The sequence below is a fragment of the Heptranchias perlo genome, unplaced genomic scaffold (assembly GCF_035084215.1).
Source record: "Heptranchias perlo isolate sHepPer1 unplaced genomic scaffold, sHepPer1.hap1 HAP1_SCAFFOLD_44, whole genome shotgun sequence".
In the NCBI taxonomy this organism is placed as follows: Eukaryota; Metazoa; Chordata; class Chondrichthyes; order Hexanchiformes; family Hexanchidae; genus Heptranchias; species Heptranchias perlo.
The window spans coordinates 6,390,122-6,405,450 of record NW_027139453.1 but is presented as its reverse complement, the minus strand read 5'-3'; the positions used below and the strand labels follow the sequence as shown (position 1 = coordinate 6,405,450).

The 15,329-nt window shown below is 40.1% G+C and overlaps 2 long non-coding RNA genes across 6 annotated transcripts in view; one reads left to right on the top strand and one right to left on the bottom strand.

Annotated features, from left to right (window-relative positions):
* Positions 1-15,329, bottom strand: part of LOC137312871 (uncharacterized) — a 45,123-nt gene that overhangs the window by 23,554 nt on the left and 6,240 nt on the right. The window contains exons 1-4 of one of the 4 annotated variants that reach the window (XR_010960898.1): positions 11,097-11,446; positions 8,288-8,364; positions 4,825-5,061; positions 1,251-1,346 (exon numbers count right to left, since the gene is read on the bottom strand). This is a non-coding gene — a long non-coding RNA (uncharacterized lncRNA). Of the gene's footprint in view, positions 1-1,250; positions 1,347-4,824; positions 5,062-7,862; positions 7,994-8,287; positions 8,365-11,096; positions 11,447-15,329 lie in introns of those variants that run through there. The other 3 variants (XR_010960896.1, XR_010960897.1, XR_010960899.1) reach the window with 3 other exon arrangements.
* Positions 11,598-15,329, top strand: part of LOC137312870 (uncharacterized) — a 61,605-nt gene continuing 57,873 nt past the window's right edge. For both annotated transcript variants that reach the window (XR_010960894.1, XR_010960895.1), the window contains exon 1: positions 11,598-11,681. This is a non-coding gene — a long non-coding RNA (uncharacterized lncRNA). The remainder of the gene's footprint in view (positions 11,682-15,329) is intronic.

The following is a 15,329-nucleotide window of genomic DNA, read 5'->3' as shown; positions in this document are numbered from 1 at the left end:
GTTATTTCTCAGTTCAGTGACTTATCCACCTCGGCTATTAAATTCAGATCCAAATCCTTTTCTACAGTTATCTCGAAATATGGTCCCACATGCTCCACTGTTACAACAACATTTTCACATCTGCCATCACTTTTAGAAACTAAAGGAAATGTGTTGTTTCTCCCCAAAACCTCATCCATCACAGCCCAATCTTATAGATACTAGATCACATCTCTCATCAATCTAACTTTCCAAATGTGTTTGGAATGATTTGTAGATTCACAGACATAACACACAATCTGATCTCCAATTCATTGGACTGTTGATCTGTTCTCGTTTTTCTTTGCTTTTAATATTAAGTTACGTCTTCTGTCACGACTTCAAAACCTCCTTCCTTTTTCCTGCTCATAAATTTTCACTATTTCACAAATCTTCTGTTCCTGCTCCAACAGTTTTATTATTTCCACTCTCTCGTCTCAGATCCGGATATTTCACACGATCCAGTCCTATCAGGTGAAACCCTCCCACTGCTCTATATACCCAGTCTGTTAAACCGTTGTAGTTTGTCGGTTCAGTTCGTAACCGTCCCTCCACTTCGTCCTGAACTAACCCTGTGGTCTCAAAAACATGAACACTTCCCTCCAGTTCCATCCCTGCAGCCGGACATTGACCTGCCTCATATTGTCCTCCTTTAGCAGCCCAGTGCAAAACATTCCAGAGATCACCACGTTAAGGCCTAGTTTTTCAGTCTAGAGCTCAAATGTTAATATTCCCTCTCTCAACGGAGCTCTTTCCTTGTTATTGGTTCCGGCCATGACTATGTTCCGCTCTGCTTTCCTTCCCAGAGAGTGTCCCACCTGTTCCAGGAAGTTCTTCGCTCTGACACCAGGAAGGTAACTTACTAATTGGGACTGCATAGAGCTGCCGATGAATTTGTTTATTCGCCTGACTATCGCTCTCCTATTCATGTGCCCAACTTGCCTCTCACACATGCCCCTACTCCCTGGTTTCACACTATTATTCAGAAGGACCATCCTACGTCGCTGTCGCTATCCACCTTACAGTCGAAACACCAGATATCTATTGGACAGTTCCAGCACTGAGATCCCTCCACCTATGACTGCACTGGCCCACTAGATGTTCACTCACTTCCCCCTATCTACACTGTATCTGCTCGGTTTCCTCTTCCTGAGTGAGCTGTAGGTTCTTGCTCGTGATCAGTACCCTTTATCAGGATATAATTGATATTGTAAAGGTTGATCTGAACCTACCGGTGACTATTCTCATTCTTGGTGATGAAGTTGGATCTTCTCCCCTGTTTGGACTTTCAGCCATGGTGGTAACAGGCGTTCCAAGATTCTGCTGCTCTGTAATAAATATATTAATAGGAGGGTTAGACGGAAATATTAAGATGAGAAGGATAAAACGTCGCCTTGTCGCGATATGAAGTCCCTACTCCCCCATCAGCACAACAATTGTTAGCTCTGGGATCGAGCATTTCCCGACTGTTACCAACAATTCTCCACATCAGGTGCGGCACAGACAGCTGGCCAGGGAAAACCAATGAGTCCCGCAGACCTCCACAACCAGTTCTAGACGGCCGAGATTCTGCACTGGGAGCACCCATTGGTAAGATTTAGTCTCCGTGCAGGACAGCACCAGACTTATCCCTGAGCTGGTGAATATTCTGAAGAGCAATATGGAGCGAGGTGATGAGTTCAATGATTCTTCACTCGGTGTTACCCAGTCTGGCGCTATTGTATTATTTTATTCACAGATTTGTTTCAATTTTTTGATTTGTTGAGTTTTGATATTAAATTCTGGCATTTTATGAACCTGATATCTACCTACATACACAATACGGAGCTGGGTGTGATTTCTCTGCTCTCTATGGGTAGTGACGTTGTCCGTGTGTTCATGGAGATGTGTTTTGGTTGGTGCTTCTATTTGAATACATTTACCATATCTCTCACGGTATCAGCACCTGGCCAACGTTGACCGATGACACAAAGATTGGTGGCATTGTAAGCAGTGTAGATGAAAACATGAAATTACAAAGCGATATTGATAGAATAGGTGAATGGGCAAAACTGTGGCAAATGGAATTCAATGTAGACAAATGTGAGATCATTTACTTTGGATCAAGAATGGATAGAAGAGGGTACTTTCTAAATGGTAAAATGTTAAAAACAGTGGATGCCCAAAGGGACCTCGGGGTTCAGGTGCATAGACCATTGCAGTGTCATGATCAGGTGCAGAAAATAATCAATAAGGCTAATGGAATGCTGGCCTTTATATGTCGAGGACTGGAGTACAAGGGGGCAGAGGTCATGCTGCAGCTATACAAAACTCTGGTCAGACCGCACCTGGAGTACTGTGAACAGTTCTGGGCACCGCACCTTCGGAAGGACATGTTGGCTTTGGAGGGAGTGCAGCGTAGGTTTACTGGAATGAAACCCAGACTTCAAGGGTTAAGTTACGAGGAGAGATTATACAAATTGGGGTTGTATTCTCTAGAGTTTCGAAGATTAAGGGGTGATCAGTTCGAAGTTTATCAGATATTAAGGGGAACGGATGGGGTGGATGGAGAGAAACTATTTCTGCTGGTTGGGGAATCTTGGAGGTGAGGGCACAGTCTAAAAATTAGAGCCAGACCTTTCAGGAGCGAGATTAGAAAACGTTTCTACACACAAAGGGTGGTAGAAGATTGGAACTCTCTTCTGCAAACGGCAATTGACACTAGCTCAATTGCTAAATTTAAATGTGAGATATATAGCTTTTTGGCAATCAAAAGTATTAAGGGATATGGGCCAAAGGTGGTTATATGGAGTTGGATCACAGATCAGCCATGGTATTATCAAATGGCGGAGCAGTCACGAGGGGCTGAATGGCCTACTCCTGTTCCTGTTTTTCCTATGTTTCCGAATTTTACACCGTTCAATAAAATTAACACTAATGTATAATGTTATCAATCGTGTAATCTTAAACTGGTGCTGCACAGTTATCTTTGGATTATCTTTAGGGGTCTTACAATCTCAAAAACCATCACAAATATATAAGTTGTCGATTTGAGGGCTGTTTTACAATCACAATTCTCCATTGTGTGTGTGTCTCTCTGTGTGTGCACAAAGGCAAGAGCAACAAATTAAACTATCAGTCCCGGTGCTTGCCTTTCCACACTGTCGGAATGTAAAAGCGATTCATCTCGGTCAGTAAATTTCTATAAACTATAGTTGAAGTTTTCTCCAGCATAAATGTGCAGCCAAGATTGAGACCTTGTAAGATGCAGTTATCTGTTGTTTCAGTCACGCTCACACTAGTGTAATAAACGGACAACAGCAACAAAAACTTACATTTACACCTACACTAATTACATTAGTTTAATCAAATACAAGATTCATTTGAGCAGTTACTTCCTTTTTTATATAAAGCCTAGAGATCGGGCCCTAAAACCTGTTGGTAATTTGAATGGTTACTTTTTATGTAAAGATTAGTGATGGACCCTCCGACCTGTTGGGAATTTCAGTCGCTACTTTTTCTGAAGATTAGTGATGGGCCCACCAACCTGTTGGTAATTTGAGTTGTTAGTTTTATTTAAAGATGAGTGTTGGACACTCCCACCTGTTGGTAATTTCAGTGGTTAATTTCTTTATAAAGACTTGAGATGGACCCTCCTTCCTGATTGCAATTGTAATTGTTACCTTTTCGATAAAAATTAGTGGTGAGGCCCTGCTACCTATTTGTAATTTATGTCGTTACTTTTTACACAAAAAATACTGATGGACCCTCCTACCTGTTGGTAATTTAGATTGTTACTTTTTATATAAAGATTAGTGATGGATCTTCGTGCCTGTTGCTAATTACAGTAGTGACTTTTTATATAAAGATTAGTGATGGACACTCCTGCCTTTTGGTAAGTTTTTTTATGAGGACTAGTGATGAGGCCTCCAAACTGTATATATTGGAAGTAACTACTCAAATTATCAAAATTAACGATCAGGAACCTTCTTTCTCTGTGAAAGATGGTTTCAGCCCTGAAGCTGTTTCTCTTTAAAACAGTCCTGCAGTTTACTTCTGCCTGAAGGGAGAGGCCTCTTTTTCTTCAGTTGAGCAAATCTAACAAGCAACATCCTCAATAACTTATTTTTCGAAAAAACGTGAAGTCCTTGCTCCATTCTCCCAACTAATTCGTATTAAACTAATTAATTATAATTAATCAGGAGCAAGTTTTGTCTCCGATTTTGTTCCTGTCCTGTGATTGGATGGCGTTCAGTCCGGCCTCGGGTCAGCTGAGGCTGATTTCCCAGGTGTCCGGCAGAGAGCGATCATCGGCCATTGCGAATGTGTTAACCCTTTACTGAGCTGAACTGTGTTTTCGATCAGTCTTTGATCAGTTAAATAAAAGTGTACCGGGCACATAACGGTTCAGTGAGTAAGAAGAGCCAGTGTGACAGTTACAAATAAATGCACATAGAGTGAGAAAGGCCAGTTTCCCACTCCTGTTTACTGAATATCAAATTCTAACATGGGGAGGAAACACCGCTGGACGAGGATGGTGTAAATCTCCAGAGTTCGTGTTCCTGCTATCTGTCCTGTATCCGCTTTAAAATGTGTCTGAGCGGAGATTGGTGGGGTCCAAGAAGGTATAAGCCCTGAAATTCTAGGTGTAAAGTAGCCACCCTTCAGTCAGTGTCTGAACGAACAATGAGTGAATTGTTCAATCCGCGAGGAATGGAGAGCTACCGCCGCCGGGGAACATATCTGACCGCGGGAAATCGACTTTAGAAAAGAGGAAGGGGCAGAAGAACTTAATTAAAATGCAAATTGACATTACATTAACATTACCTTGATCCCGTCTCTCAATGTCCGTGTAGATTTTACAAATTATTCCCTTGTTATTTCATTACACCCAATCGAGCACAAGTTCCTTGCTTTATTTTAGCAGTTCAAAACTTGGGAATTTGATCTGAACCTTGGTATGTGAGATTCAGAGCTCCACACTCTGTGAAAGCTGCTGCCAGACATCAGGATGGATTTCAACACAAACATTCCTCATTTGTTTCAGAACAGGGAGCGGCCTTTCTGGTGGAATCAAATCGAAGCGGGTTAACAATTCGCTGCAACGTCAATTGTGAACAAAGTCAGTTATAAATTTTACTTTTTCAAATTTGGTTCCTGGGAAGTTCAGTAAAGCAGATACATGGTTCGAAATAAATTGTTACATTTGCATCAGGGACATTGTTTGCTGAAAATCCCATCGATTTTCGGATGTTTGCGCTTTCAACACTGGGGCCAAGAGCCAGTGTTTCGTCAGTGAGCTGAGGACAGGCTGTTTCTGTAAATGAGGACATTAACCGTTTAACCTCCGAATTAAACTCTTGTTGAGCATCAATCACCTCAATCACTGGGGGAACGAGTACTGACATTCCACAGTTACATTTATCAGAGTAAATATTCAGCAGATACACCAGTTACATTGTTAATTCCGGAAAGGACCATTCCTGGACTGTGATTGGTATAAGGATTGGATTTCCCCCATTTTCAGAGGGTTCACAGACAGAATACAAAAACAACTCCACGGGTTGGAAGTGTCCAAAGAGAGAAAGTATTTGAGCACAGATTGTGGTGATAATTCCGAGGGACGGATTGTTGTGATCAATCCCAGGGATAGATTGTGGTGATAATTCCGATGGACGGATTGTTGTGATCAATCCCAGGGACAGATTGTGGTGATAATTCCGAGGGACGGATTGTTGTGATCAATCCCAGGGACAGATTGTTGTGATAATCCCGAGGGACGGATTGTTGTGATCAATCCTAGGGACAGATTGTGGTGATAATTCCGAGGGACGGATTGTTGTGATCAATCCAAGGGACAGATTGTGGTGATAATTAAATACTCTGTTAAGTGGACAGTTTGGGTAAATGGTGGGTTTATATATCATTAAGTACACTGTTAAATGGACAGTGTGGGTAAATATTCAGTTAATATATCATCAATTACAATTTTCAATAGACAGTACTGGTAAATGGTGGGATTATATATCATTAAATACACTGTGAAATGGATAGTGTGGGTAAATAATGGGTTTTTATATCATTAAATGCACTGTTAAATGGACAGTGTGAGTAATTGGTGAGTTTATCTATGATTAAATACAGTGTTAAATGGAAAGTATGGATAAATGGTGGTTTTATATATCATTAAATACACTGTTAAATTGACATTGTTTGTAAATGGTGGGTTTATATATCATTAAATACACTGTTAATGGACAGTGTGTGTAAATGGTGGGTTTATATATCATTAAATACACTGTTAAATGTACAGTGTGGTTAAATGATGGGTTTATATATCATTAAATACACTGTTAAATAGACAGTGTGGGGGAATGGTGGGTTTCGATACAATTAAATACAATGTTAAATGGACCGACAGTCCCTGTACTGATTATCGAGCTGATACTGCTGACAGTATAAGTTTTGCTTATCGAGCTTATGCTTCTGAGATTACCTGTATTGATCATAGAGCTGATATTACTGACAGTATCTGTATTAATTGTAGAGCTGATATTATGAACAGTATCTGCTCGGAATATAGAGCTGCTATTACTGGCCTTATCTCTGCTGATTTTACATGTGATATTACTGAACGTACCTGTACTGATGATAGAGCCGATATTACTGACAGTACTTGTATTTATTATCGAGATGATATTACTGATTATATCTGCACTGATTATAGAACTGATATTAATGACAGTACTTTTATTGATTGTCGAGCTGATATTACTGAAAGTATCTGTGCTGATTTTATAGAGCTTAACAGTGAGAGTATTTTGACGCTTATAGGGTTGTTGTGCTGAAAATGTCTGTTTTGATTATGGAGCTGATATTACTGACTGTATTTGTGCTAATATGACGCTGTTATTACTGACTGTATCTCTGCTCAATATAGCGCTGATATTACTGACAGTATCTGCGCTAATATGTCGCGGTTACTAACTGTATCTCGGCTCAATATCGCACTGATATTACTGAATGTATCTGTGCTCAAAATAGCCCTGCTTTACTGACTGTATCCCTGTTCAATATAGGGCTGATTATTCTGACAGTATCCCTGCTCAATATTGAGCTGTTACTACTGACTGTATCTGTGTTGATGAAAGAGCTGGTGTAATAAAAACATTCATTGAATGACTTAGAATTGTCTAGCTCAAGAACAGCCCATTTTCCCCACATGTCTTTGCCTGGATTTATGCTCCACACGAGCGTCCTCCCGCACGATTTTATCGCACCCTATCAATTTATCTTTCTATTTCTAGCACCCTCGTGTATTTATCTACCTTCCCCTTAAATGCATCTTAACTTTTCGCCTCAACCGTTCCATGTGCTGGAGAATTGCACATTCTCACCACTCTCTGAGTAAGATGTCTCTCCTGAATTACATCTTGGTTTCATTAGTAACTTTCTTATATTCATGGCCTCTATTTTTGGACTGCCCTTAAGGGGAAACATGCTCTCCAGTTCGAGCCTATGGAACCCCTTCGGAATATGAAAGACCTCTATCAGTTCACCTCACCGTCTTCAACTGAATGGAGAAAAGAGACACAGCCTGTTAAATCTTTCCTGATATTGATGGTAAATAATGCATTGAACAAGTGACGCCAGGAATTAAAAGAAAGTAATGCCAGTAAGGAACACCCAGGCCACAATCTTCTCCCATGGGAGCGGGTAAATTCAGGCAACCTCGGCACAATCCAGAGCACGGTAGAAGGGGTACTTAAAACTGCACCAATAAAATACCCGGAGCCGGCAGGCTGTGTTTGTGCATTGCTGTGGTTGAAGCAGATCAGTTAGAAGGACTGCACTGTCAAACTCACATATTAAAAAAACAACCTTTGGTGCAAGTGTTGTCTTGTCCTGCCAGGTGGGTGCGGGAGAACTGCTGGGACTCGCCCGGCAGAGGCGGAGACTCCAAAACGGCGCCAGAGAGTGCGATGTTCTGACCTGTCTCACTGTTTATCGACTGAACAACAAGATTCTTATGATAGCGTGCGTTTGGTTGGGGGGTGAATTCCGATCCAGAATCCTGGACACATCAGGTCAGCATCTCGGCAGATACAAAAAGCATCAATTTCAGGGCCAGAGTATTTAAAATCTACAGATACAGAATCTCTTGTACTGAACTTTTAACCGTCCCCGAAATAAAATCGCAGGTTGGTTTCAGGGTTTCACTGCTTATTTCTGACTGGACACAGGGTGGAACAATGGGTGTGTTTACTTAAGTATATTTAACAAAGTTTACCTTCGATTCCCTTGCACCGAATATCTGATCTTTACTCCCCTGGAATTCTGCGAATTGCAGAACCGATGGAGCTCAACCTGAAATACAAACAGCCAGTCAGAGCCCATTTGGTTCGGGTACGGTGTGGACATATCCCTACGAGGGGGAAAGGAAAGGCATCCAAAACTATATCACCCTAAATGACGAAAGAGATGGAGATATTTAGAAAAATGAAAATGGAGGCTAATGACGAATGTAAGATTTATAATACAGTAGAGAACCAGGCTGAATACAGAAAGAACAGAGGAGATCTAAAAAAAAGGTGGAAATAAGAGGGGCAAAAAAAGAGAACCAATTGTAAATTTCAAAAGGGAATTTGAAGGGAAATAAAAACTTGAAGGAAAAATTTACAGGGCTTTGGGGAAAGAGCATGGAAGAGGGAATAATTGGAAAGGTCTTTAAAAGTGCCAGCACATGCGTCATGGGCTGAATGGACTCCTGTGCTGGACCTGCTATGATACTACGTTGCAACCATTTAAAGGGAACAGACAATCCTTCCGTTGCTGAAGTCATTGTACAGAAACTCGAATTAAACTTCACATTCGCCAAATGCCGGAATCCAGCACATGTTTAAATATAAGAACGTAGGACCAGGAGTAGGCCATTCAGCCCCTCGAATCTGTTCCCCCATTTAATTAGATCATGGCCGCTCTGTACCTGAACTCTATTTACCTGCCCTTGACCCATTTCGCTCATACCCTGAACTAAAAAAAAACTGCCGCTGTCAACCGTGAAAATTTCAGTTGACCCAGAATCCACAACCTTTTGGAAGAGGGAATTCCACATTTCCAGTAAACGTTGTGTGAAAACGTGCGTCCAGATTTCACTCCTGAACGGCCTCGAGCTAATTTTAAGATTGTGTCCCCTTGTTCTGGATTCCGCCATAAGAGGAAATGCCTCCTCTGTACCTAATGAATGTGAGGTATTAGATTTTAGTAAGAAAAATAAGGGGGTCACATAATGCTTGGATAATAAGTGTCTAAATAGGGTAGATGAGCAGAGGGTTCTGGGGGTAAATCCAATGGGGCATTGAGCAGAAATTTGTTTACCCAGGGAGTGGTTGGAATGTGGAACTCAGTACCACAAGGCATAATTGAGGCGACTCGCATCGACGCATTTAAGGGAAGCGAAATAAACACACGACGGATAAAGGAATAGAAGGATATTAGCGCAGATACTGTCAGTAATATCAGCGCTATATTAAGCAGAGATACAGTCAGTAATAACAGCGTCATATTAGCACAGATACAGTCAGTAATATCAGCTCCATAATCAAAACAGACAGTTTCAGTATAACAACCCTATAAGCGTCAAAATACTCTCACTATTAAGCTCTATAAAATCAGCACAGATACTTTCAGTAATATCAGCTCGACAATCAATAGAAGTACTGTCATTAATATCAGTTCTATATTCAGTGCAGCTATGATCAGTAATATCAGCTCAATAATAAATACAAGTACTGTCAGTAATATCGGCTCGATAATCAGTGCAGATATGATCAGTAATATCAGCTCTATAATAAATACAAGTACTGTCAGTAATATCGGCTCTATAATCATTACAGGTACGTTCAGTAATATCACATGTAAAATCAGCACAGATAAAGCCAGTAATACCAGCTCTATATTCAGAACAGATACTGTTCATAATATCAGCTCTACAATTACTACAAATACTGTCAGTAATATCAGCTCTATGATCAATACAGGTAATCTCAGAAGCATAAGCTCTTTCAGCAAAACTTATACTGTCAGCAGTATCAGCTCGATAATCAGTACAGGGACCGTCAGTCCATTTAACATTGTATTTAATTATATCGAAACCCACCATTTGCCCACACTGTCCATTTAACAGTGTATTTAATGATATATAAACCCACCATTTACCCACACTGTCAATTTAACAATGTATTTAATGATATATAAACCCACCATTTACCCACACTGTCCATTTAACAGTGCATTTAATAATATATAAACCCACCATTTATCCGCACTGTCCATTTAACAGTGTATTAAATGATATGTAAACCAACCATTTACACACACTGTCCATTTAACAGTGTATTAATTAATATATAAACCCACCATTTACCCACACAGCCATTTAACTACTTGTTTCATGATAATTAATCGACCATTTTCCCACAATGCCAATTAACTGAGTTTTTAGCAATATATAAACCCACCATTGACCCACACTGTCCATTTAACAACTTGTGTAATGATAATTAATCGACCATTTTCCCACAATGCCAATTAACTGAGTTTTTAGCAATATATAAACCCACCATTTACCCACACTGTCCATTTAACAGTGTATTTAATGATATATAAACCCACCATTTACCCACACTGTCCATTTAATAGTGTATTTAATGATATATAAACCCACCATTTAACGACACTGTCCATTTATCAGTGTATTTAATGATACATAAACCCACCATTTACCCACACTGTCCATTTAGCAGTGTATTTAATGATACATAAACCCACCATTTACCCACACTATCCATTTAGCAGTGTATTTAATGATATATAAACCCACCATTTACCCACACTGTCCATTCAACAGTGTATTTAATTATATATAACCCCACCATTTACTAACTATCAATTTAACAGTGCGTTTTATTGTATATATACCCAGCAATTACCCACACTGTCCATTTAACAGTGCATTTAATCATATATAAACCCACCATATACCCACACTGTTCATTTAACAGTACATTTAATGATATATAATCCCACTATTTACCCACACTGTCCATTGCCCCAGTGCTTGAGCTGATTGATGCTCAGCCATAGTTTCATTCGGCGGTTGAATGATTAATGTCCTCACTTGCAGAAACAGCCTCTCCTCAGCTCACTGACGAGACACTGGCTCCTGGTCGCATGGTTGAAAGCGCAAACATCAGAAAATCGATGGGACTTTCGTAAACAACGTCCCTGATGCAAATGTGACAATTTATTTCTGAACAAGTATCTATTTGACTGAAATTTCCAGAAATAAGATTAGAAAAAGAACATTTAGAACCAACTTTGTTCACAATTGACTTTGCAGCGAATTGTGAACGCGGCTCGATAACATTCCACCAGAAAGACCGCTCCCTGTTCTGAAACAAATGAGGAATGTTTGTGTTGAAATCCATCCTCATGTCTGGCAGCAGCTTTCACAGTGGGCGGAACTCTGAATCTCACAACAAGGATCAGATCAAATTCCCAAGTTGTGAATTGCTAAAATGAAGCAAAGAACTTGCAATCGATTGATTACAATGAAATAACCAGGATATAATTTGCAAAATCTGCACGGACATTGAGAGACGGAAAATACTTGCGGGATCAAGGTAAGGTTAACGTAGTGTCAATTTGTTTTTTAATTAACTTTTCCTGCTCCTTCCTCTTTTCGAAAGCCGATTTCCCGCGGTCGGATATGTTCCCCAGCGTAGGGAGCTCTCTATTCATCGGGGATTGAACAATTCACTAATTGTTCGCTCAGACACTGACTGAAGGCCGGCGATTTTACACCGGGAATTTCAGGGCTTATCCCTTCACTGGACCCCACCAATCTCCCCACAGACACGTTTTAAAGCGGTTACGGGACAGAAAGCAGGAACATGAACTCTGGAGATTTGCACTATCCTCGTCCAGCGGTGCCTCCTCCCAATGTTAGAATTTGATAGTTATTAAACAGGGTTGGGAAACTGTCCTTTCGCACTCTATATGCATTTATTTTTAACTGTAACACAGGCTCGTTTTACTCACTCAACCGTTTTGTGCCCGGTACACTTTTATTGAACTGATCAAAGACTGATCGAACACTCAGTTCAGCTCAGTAAAGGGTTAACTCTTTCGCAATGGCCGATTATCGCTCTCTGCCGGGCACCTGGAAAATCAGCCTATGGTGACACGAGGCCGGACTGAGCGCGATCCAATTACAGGACAGGAGCAAAATCGGAGACAAAGCTTATTCCTGATTAATTATATTTAATTAGTTTAATTCGAATTAGATGGGAGAATGGAGCAGGGACTTCAGTTTTTGCTAAATTATGTTATTGAGGGTGTTATTTGTTAATTTGGCTCAACTGAAGAAAGAGAGGCCGCTTCCCTCGGACAGAAACAAATTTCAGGAATGTTTCAAAAGGGAAACCGGTTCAGGGCTGAAACTATCTTTCAAAGAGAACGGAGGTTCCTGATCGTTAATTTTGGTAATTTGAGTAGTTACTTCTCAAATCAACAGGTCGGACGGTCCATTACTTATCTTTATATCAAAAGTCACTACTGAAATTACCAACAGGCTCGAGGTTCCATCACTAATCTTTATATAAAAAGTCAACACTGAAATTACCAACAGGCAGGAGGGCCAATCACTAATCCTTATATGAAAAGTCACTACTGAAATTACCAACAGGGAGGAGGGTCTATCACTAAACTTTAAATGAAGAAAACCCACTGAAAATACCAGAAGCCAGGCGAGTCCATCGCTAATCTTTTTTTAAAAAGAAACGACTGTATTTACCAACAGGTAGGAGTGTCCATCACGCAACTTTATATGAAAAGTATCTACACAAATTAACATCAGTTGGAGGGTCCATCACTAATCTTCATACAAAAAGTAACCACATAAAAAATACCACCAGGTAAGAAGAGCCATCACTAATCTTGACATAAAAAGTAACTACTGAAATCACCAACAGGTATGAGGGTCCATCACTAATCTTGATATAAAAAGCAACCAGTGAAATTACCAACAGGAAGAAGAATGCACACTAAACTTTTTTTAAAAAATAACAAATCAAATTACAAACAGGTCGGATGGTCCATCAGTATTTTTTGTATAAAAATTAACCACATAAACTACAAACAGGTAGCAGGGCCCCACCACTAATTTTATCTAAAAAGTAACAACTCCAATTGCAATCAGGAAGGAGGGTCCATCTCAAGTCTTTATAAAGAAATTAACCACTGAAATTACCAACAGGTGGAAGTGTTCAACACTAATTTTTACAAAAAAGTAACAACTCAAATTACCAACAGATAGGATTGTCCAACACTAATCTTTAGAAAAAGTAACTACTGAAATCACCAACAGGTAGGAGGGTCCATCACTAATCTTTATATAAAAAAGTAACTATTCAAATTACCAACAGGTTTTAGGGCCCGATCTGTAGGCTTTATATAAAAAAGGAAGTAACTGCTCAAATGAATCTTGTGTTTGATTACACTAATGTAATTAGTGTAGGTGTAAATGTAAGTTTTTGTTGCTTTTGTTCGTTTATTGCACTGGTTGTGAGCGTCACTGAAACAACAGATAACTGCATCTTACAAGGTCTCGAACTTGGTTGTACATTTATGCTGGAGAATAACTTCAACTATAGTTTGCAGAAATTTACTGACCAAGATCAATCGCTTTTACATTCCCACAGTGTGGAAAGGCAAGCACCAGGACTGATAGTTTGATTAGTCGCTATTGCCTTTGCGCACAACACAGCGTGGCACACACACAATGGAGAATTATAATTGTAAAACACCGTCAAATCTTCAACTTATATATTTGTCGTGTGTTCTGAGATTGTCAGACCCCTAAAGATAATCCAAAGATAAATGTGCAGCACCAGTTTAAAGTTACACGATTGATAACATTATACATTAGCGTTAATATTATTGAACGGTGTAAAATTCCTCACCTCATAAAATGCTCATTAGGAAAAATAGGAAACATAGGAACAGGATTAGGCCATTCAGCCCCTCCCGCCTGTTCCGCCATTTGATAAGATCATGGCTTATCTGTGATCTATCTCCATCGACCCGCCTTTGCCCATATCCCTTGATACCTTTGGTTGCCAATAAGCTATCTATCACAGATTTAAATTTAGCAATTGAGCTAGTATCAACTGCCATTTTCGGAAGAGAGTTCCAAAATTCGACCACCCTTTGTGTGTAGAAATGTTTTCTAATCTCGCTCCTGAAAGGTCTGGCTCTAATTTTTACACTGTGGACCCGACTCCTGCAATCCCCAACCAGCGGAAATATTTTCTCTCTATCCACCCTATCAGTTCCTCTTAATATCTTATAAACTTCGATCAGATCACTCCTTAACATTCGAAACTCCAGAGAATACAACCGCAATTTATGTAATCTCTCCTCGTAACTTAATCCTTGAAGTCCGGGTATCATTTCAGTAAACCTACGCTGCACTCACTCCAAATCCAATATGTCCTTCCGAAGGTGCGGTGCCCATAACTGCTCACAGTACTCCAGGTGCGGTCTAACCAGGGTTTGGTGCAGCTGCAGAATAACTTCTGCCCCCATGTCCTCTAGTCCACTTGATATAAAGGCCAGCCTGCCATTCGCCTTAATGATTATTTTCCGCACCTGTTAATGACACTTTTATGATCTATGTACCTGAACCCCTACGTCCCTTTGGATATCAATTGTTTTTAACTTTTTAACATTTAGAACGTACCCTGTTCCATCCTTTTTTGACCAAAGTGGATGACCTCATACTTGTCCACATTCAATTCCATTTGCCACAGTTTTGCCCATTCACGTAATCTATCAATACCGCTTAGAAATTTTATTTTCATCTACACTGCTTACAATGCCACCAATCTTTGTGTCATCGGCAAACTTAGATATGAGACTTTCTATGCCTTCATCTAAGTCGTTAATAAATATTGTGAATAATTCAGGCCCCAAGACAGATCCCTGCGGGACTCCACGAGTCACATCCTGCCAAAGTGAGTACTTACCCATGCTCCCTACTCTCTGTCGCCTTTCGCTCAGCCAATTTCCTGATCAAGTCCGTACTTTTCCCTCAATTCCATGGGCTTCTATCTTAGCTAACAGTCTCTTATGTGGGCCCTTATCAAATGCCTTCTGGAAGTCCATATAAATAACTTCCATTGACATTCCCCTGTCCAATACTTTAGTCACCTCTTCAAAAAATTCAATCTGATTTATCAGGCACGACCGACCTTTCACAAATCCATGCT